Genomic DNA, 6,404 nt, shown 5'->3' on the forward strand with positions numbered 1-6,404 from the left:
CTTATCCAAACAAACTAGACGTGGGTCAAGGTTGAGCAATCCTTAAATCAGCAGCAAAGTTAAAATTGAAATCAGCCTCAGAATCTTTTAAAGGACGGTCCAACATCTGTTGCTTACAGGGCTCAATCGGACACCCTCTGGTGCTGACGCCTTACCCACCTCCTGTTCTTGCCTTGTCCTTGATACAGCCATGGGCCCACATACACTCAGAGGTACAGAGTTTTTCTCATGTCTATGGGTCTATTGTGATGCTCTCAGGCTTGCATCACCCAGCCATTGTGATGGGGAGGGGGTGTCATTTTGCAAGCACCCTGGAGCATTAATCTTTCTATCTTTAAATATAATTGGCATTAAACTAAAACCCTTAAGGACCAGATCAATACAGCAGCAACGAATGCTTATTCATTGTTGTTTGCCTCTTCATTTCATACCACCCGATATCTAAATGGTGTTTGGACTTTCTGCCCTCTGACATAAGGACATTTGGAATGGCAAACCTTTGACCTGAGATCCTAATGAATGGTTTGATTGACTCTCCCTTTGCGCTTGCTTCTGCAACACATGTACTAATATTGGAATGATAATGGGAAAATTAAATTGGCCCCTGCTCTAAAGGATGACACGCACATTCGTAAAGCATTCACTATTTTTGGCACATGACAGGACAGAAACTTTCTTAATTTGCAAGTCTTTATTTTTTAATAGATCTTTTTTAATGAAGATTGAAATTGTATGTTCATTCATATTACACGACAACACAATACATTTTGCGCCAAATTCAACACTAATGCCTCAGGAGCCTTTTACTTGTGAATCCTCTTGACTGAATGAACAGCCACGTCCCCTTGAATTTCTTGACTTGTACTTTTAGAAGTGGCATGCTTCTTTTGTTTTTTTTATTCCATTCTACCAAACTCAGTATTATCACTTTCCCCCTTGTTCTGCACTCCAGCGTAAACTGCTTTGAGGTGATATTTGCAAAGATCGCTCTGAACTACAGCTTTACTTGCTTCTGGGCCTTAATCTTTAATTGGAGCTGAGCAGTGTACTCCGGACGTGGCTGCTTATAGTTGGTTGATTTCTTTTTTGATTTCTGTAACTTTCAAACAGTCCCATTGTGAAATACCATTGTCACAATGTGCTGCAGTGCATGAAAACTTAAAATTAATGGGAGGATTGAGGGAGAGGGAGAGGGGGGAAGAGAGAGGGCGGGAGGGTGGGAAGGAGTGAGGGAGGGAGGGAGGGAGGGAGGGAGGAGAGAGAGACAGAGAGAGAGAAAACAAAGAAAATATGGTATTCGGGGGCTATGTGTTTGCATGGAAAAGATTTTAGGCTTTTAATCAAGTGGAAAGGGGCTCTGTGGCTGGTATCTCAGCCTGTTGATGCTTTGTTGAGTTGCTTGGAACATGCAAGGAAGGAGACCTGAAGCACTCCCGACCAGGTTGCATGTCTCCAAGTTACTGAAATCCCACAGACCTCCTCCCTGTGCCACAAAGTTCTGGGCACTGAGCTCTGCAGTTGTTTCCCACAGGTCGCCAAGTGCCCCAGATTTACTTTCTCATAGTTGCTAGTTACTGCTACCCCACCTCGACCACTATATTTTCCCCAGATACTTGCTACTGTGGAGTAAGCAGGGCTAAGAGAGAGGGAGAGGGGGTGTGCCTATGCAAATCATCTGCCAGTATGCTTCCTGGGAGGTCATTCCATCTCACAAGCTGACACCTGGGCAGTGGCAGGTAATTTGGAGAACAGACATATTCGGACAGGCCACAGAGCAAAGGCTGGGCCGTTGATTGAGGATCCATTTAGCCATGTCTCCCTAAGTTACCGAGGTCCAGAAAAATTCCACCCTCAGCTCTTATAGAGAGGTCCTTGGCCGATCGTGGCCGATCAGGGCAGTGAAGGGTCAGGGGTGACTGCACACTGCCTCACTTTTTCACTGCTTTCTACAGCGGTAATGCCTTTGCAGAAGGGGCCTGTACAAGTGATGTTGTCCTGCGCTATGGGAAAGTGACATTTATCCACTGACATTAACCAAATTACTTGCGCTGTTCAACGCACATACATGCAGAGAAATAATTTTATATTTTTTGGGGAAGGTGTAGAGGGTTCTGCTGATGATTCTTTTAAGCTGTCTGCTACTCTTGTTTTTACATAGAGTCTTTCCTCCCCAGGAATGTTTTACGGCCTACTGTATGTCCCTCCCTTACAACGAAAAATCTGTTGAAAGCACAGAGGTACATAGGAATGGATCTGTTAAGAAATGAAACAAAAAGCCTGGAAAAATGTGGAAACGGGTAGGATTTGGACTTACAATTAACTAACAGTTAGATGTGCTATCCCTTGACCCACTGACCCCCTTTCCTTTTGTGTAATCCTTTTTTTCTCAGTAGGGTTTTCCAAAGTGGATTTCATATAAAAGATCCTAGACCTGCATTCTGTGGCACACATGCCTCATATCCCGTTGCCCTTGATAAACTCACTTCATCTCTCACCAATATAAGCTGTAAAAGATTTTCAGGGCTTAGCCAAGCAAACTAGACGCGGGTCGAAGGTTGAGCAATCCTTTAATCAGCAGCAAAGTTAACATTGAAATCAGCCTCAGAATCTCTTAAAGGATGGTCCAATATCTGTTGCTGGCAGCGCGCAATGGGGCAGCCTGGGTGCTGACACCTTAAGCCATCTCCTGTTCTTGCCTTGTCCTTGATCCAGCCATGGGCCCACATACACTCAGAGGTACAGAGTGTTTCTCATGTCTATGGGTCTTCTGTGATGCTCTTACGCTTGCATCACACAGCCATCGTGATGGGGAGGGGGTGTCGATTTGCAAGCACCCTTGAGCATGAATCTTTTTATCTTTAAATATAATTGGCATTAAACCAAACCCTTTAGGACCAGATCAATACAGCAGCAAAGAATGCTGATGAATTGCTGTTTGCCGCTTAATCCCATAACATCCGACTTCTAAATGGGGTTTGGTCAAATGTTTGCCATAACAAATGTCCTTATGTCAAAGAGCAGAAAGTCCAGAGGTCCTAATCAATGGTTTGGTTGGCTCTCCCTTTGCGCTTGCCTTAAGGCGTCAGCACCAGAGGCTGCCCGATTGCGCCCTGCAAGCAACCAGTGTTGGCCCATCCTTTAAGAGATTCTGAGGCTGATTTCAATGTTATTTTTGCTGCTGATTTAAGGATTGCTCAACCTTCAGCCCACGTTTAGTTTCCTTGGCTATGCCCTTGACATCTTTTACAGCTTGTATTGGTGGGAGATGATGTGAGTTTATCAAGAGCAACGGGATATGAGGCATGTGGGCCATAAAAAACAGGTCTAGGATCATTTTTATAAGAAAGTCTCTTTAAGTAGGGAACTTTGGACAACCCTGCTGAGAGCGAAAGGATTACACAAAAGGTAGGGGTGTCAGTGGGTCAAGGGATAGCACATCTGACTGTGAATCAGTTTATTGTAAGTCCAAATCCTACCTGTTTCAACATGTTTCCAGGCTTTTTGTTTCATTTCTTAACTGAACTTAACTTCCTATGTACCTCAGCAAAACATGTACTAATATTGGAATGAAAATGGGAAAATTGAATTGGCCCCTGCTTCAAAGGATGACACGCACATTCGTAAAGCATTCACTATTTTTGGCACACGACAGGACAGAAACTTTCTTAATCTGCAAGTCTTTATTTTTTAATACATCTTTTTTAATGAAGATTGAAATTGTATGTTCATACATATTACACGACAACACAATACATTTTGCGCCAAATTCAACACTAATGCCTCGGGAGCCGTTTACTTGTGAGTCCTATTGACTGAATGAACAGCCCCACCACCTTCAATTTCTTGACTTGTACTTTTAGAAGTGGCACGCTGCTTTTGTTTTTTTATCCCATTCTACCAAACTCGGTATTATCACTTTTCCCCCTTGTTGTGCACTCCAGCGTAAACTGCTTTAAGGTGCTATTTGCAAACATCGCTCTGAACTACAGCTTTACTTGCTTCTAGGCCTTAATCTTTAATTGTGGCTGAGCAGTGTACTCCGGATTTGGCTGCTTTTAGTTGGTTGATTCTTTTTTGATTTCTGTAACTTTCAAACAGTCCCATTGTGAATTACCATTGTCGCAATGTGCTGCAGTGCAGGGAAACTTAAAAGTAATGGTAGGGAGAGGACGAGGGAGAGGGAGGGGGGTTGTGGGTGGTGGAAAGGAGGGAGGGAGGGAGGGAGAGAGGGAGGGAGGGAGGGAGGGAGGGAGGGAGGGAGGGAGGGAGGAGAGAGAGACAGAGAGAGAGAAAACAAAGAAAATATGGTATTCGGGGGCTATGTGTTTGCATGGAAAAGATTTTAGGCTTTTAATCAAGTGGAAAGGGGCTCTGTGGCTGGTATCTCAGCCTGTTGATGCTTTGTTGAGTTGCTTGGAACATGCAAGGAAGGAGACCTGAAGCACTCCCGACCAGGTTGCATGTCTCCAAGTTACTGAAATCCCACAGACCTCCTCCCTGTGCCACAAAGTTCTGGGCACTGAGCTCTGCAGTTGTTTCCCACAGGTCGCCAAGTGCCCCAGATTTACTTTCTCATAGTTGCTAGTTACTGCTACCCCACCTCGACCACTATATTTTCCCCAGATACTTGCTACTGTGGAGTAAGCAGGGCTAAGAGAGAGGGAGAGGGGGTGTGCCTATGCAAATCATCTGCCAGTATGCTTCCTGGGAGGTCATTCCATCTCACAAGCTGACACCTGGGCAGTGGCAGGTAATTTGGAGAACAGACATATTCGGACAGGCCACAGAGCAAAGGCTGGGCCGTTGATTGAGGATCCATTTAGCCATGTCTCCCTAAGTTACCGAGGTCCAGAAAAATTCCACCCTCAGCTCTTATAGAGAGGTCCTTGGCCGATCGTGGCCGATCAGGGCAGTGAAGGGTCAGGGGTGACTGCACACTGCCTCACTTTTTCACTGCTTTCTACAGCGGTAATGCCTTTGCAGAAGGGGCCTGTACAAGTGATGTTGTCCTGCGCTATGGGAAAGTGACATTTATCCACTGACATTAACCAAATTACTTGCGCTGTTCAACGCACATACATGCAGAGAAATAATTTTATATTTTTTGGGGAAGGTGTAGAGGGTTCTGCTGATGATTCTTTTAAGCTGTCTGCTACTCTTGCTTTTACATAGTCTTTCCTGCCCAGGAATGTTTTACGGCCTACTGTATGTCCCTCCCTTACAACGAAAAATCTGTTGAAAGCACAGAGGTACATAGGAATGGATCTGTTAAAAAATGAAACAGAAAGCCAGGAACATGTCGAAACTGGTAGTGTTTGGATTTAGCACATTTGACTGTGAGTCAGTTTATTGTATCAGTTGACCCACTGACCCCCTTACCTCCTGTGTAATACTTTTGCTCTCGGTAGGGTTGTCCAAAGTTCCCTTCTTAAGTGGCTTTCTTATAAAAAATACTAGACCTGCTTTTTGTGGCACACAAGCCTCATATCCCGTTGCAGTTGATAAACTCACATCATCTCCCACCAGTACAAGCTGTAAAGGAATTCCAGGGCTTATCCAAACAAACTAGACGTGGGTCAAGGTTGAGCAATCCTTAAATCAGCAGCAAAGTTAAAATTGAAATCAGCCTCAGAATCTTTTAAAGGACGGTCCAACATCTGTTGCTTACAGGGCTCAATCGGACACCCTCTGGTGCTGACGCCTTACCCACCTCCTGTTCTTGCCTTGTCCTTGATACAGCCATGGGCCCACATACACTCAGAGGTACAGAGTTTTTCTCATGTCTATGGGTCTATTGTGATGCTCTCAGGCTTGCATCACCCAGCCATTGTGATGGGGAGGGGGTGTCATTTTGCAAGCACCCTGGAGCATTAATCTTTCTATCTTTAAATATAATTGGCATTAAACTAAAACCCTTAAGGACCAGATCAATACAGCAGCAACGAATGCTTATTCATTGTTGTTTGCCTCTTCATTTCATACCACCCGATATCTAAATGGTGTTTGGACTTTCTGCCCTCTGACATAAGGACATTTGGAATGGCAAACCTTTGACCTGAGATCCTAATGAATGGTTTGATTGACTCTCCCTTTGCGCTTGCTTCTGCAACACATGTACTAATATTGGAATGATAATGGGAAAATTAAATTGGCCCCTGCTCTAAAGGATGACACGCACATTCGTAAAGCATTCACTATTTTTGGCACATGACAGGACAGAAACTTTCTTAATTTGCAAGTCTTTATTTTTTAATAGATCTTTTTTAATGAAGATTGAAATTGTATGTTCATTCATATTACACGACAACACAATACATTTTGCGCCAAATTCAACACTAATGCCTCAGGAGCCTTTTACTTGTGAATCCTCTTGACTGAATGAACAGCCACGTCCCCTTGAATTT

The 6,404-nt window shown here is 44.1% G+C and overlaps 2 non-coding genes across 2 annotated transcripts; both read left to right on the forward strand.

Moving 5' to 3' along the window:
• Positions 1 to 544: 544 nt before the first annotated feature.
• Positions 545 to 651, forward strand: LOC138568644 (U6 spliceosomal RNA). Its single transcript, XR_011302962.1, has one exon. It is a non-coding gene; the product is annotated as a U6 spliceosomal RNA (small nuclear RNA).
• Positions 652 to 6,095: 5,444 nt separating this feature from the next.
• On the forward strand, positions 6,096 to 6,202 carry LOC138568645 (U6 spliceosomal RNA). Its single transcript, XR_011302963.1, has one exon. It is a non-coding gene; the product is annotated as a U6 spliceosomal RNA (small nuclear RNA).
• The last annotated feature ends 202 nt before the right edge of the window (positions 6,203 to 6,404 follow it).

The sequence above is a fragment of the Ambystoma mexicanum genome, chromosome 2p (assembly GCF_040938575.1).
Source record: "Ambystoma mexicanum isolate Mex_15411 chromosome 2p, UKY_AmexF1_1, whole genome shotgun sequence".
NCBI classification, from domain to species: Eukaryota; Metazoa; Chordata; class Amphibia; order Caudata; family Ambystomatidae; genus Ambystoma; species Ambystoma mexicanum.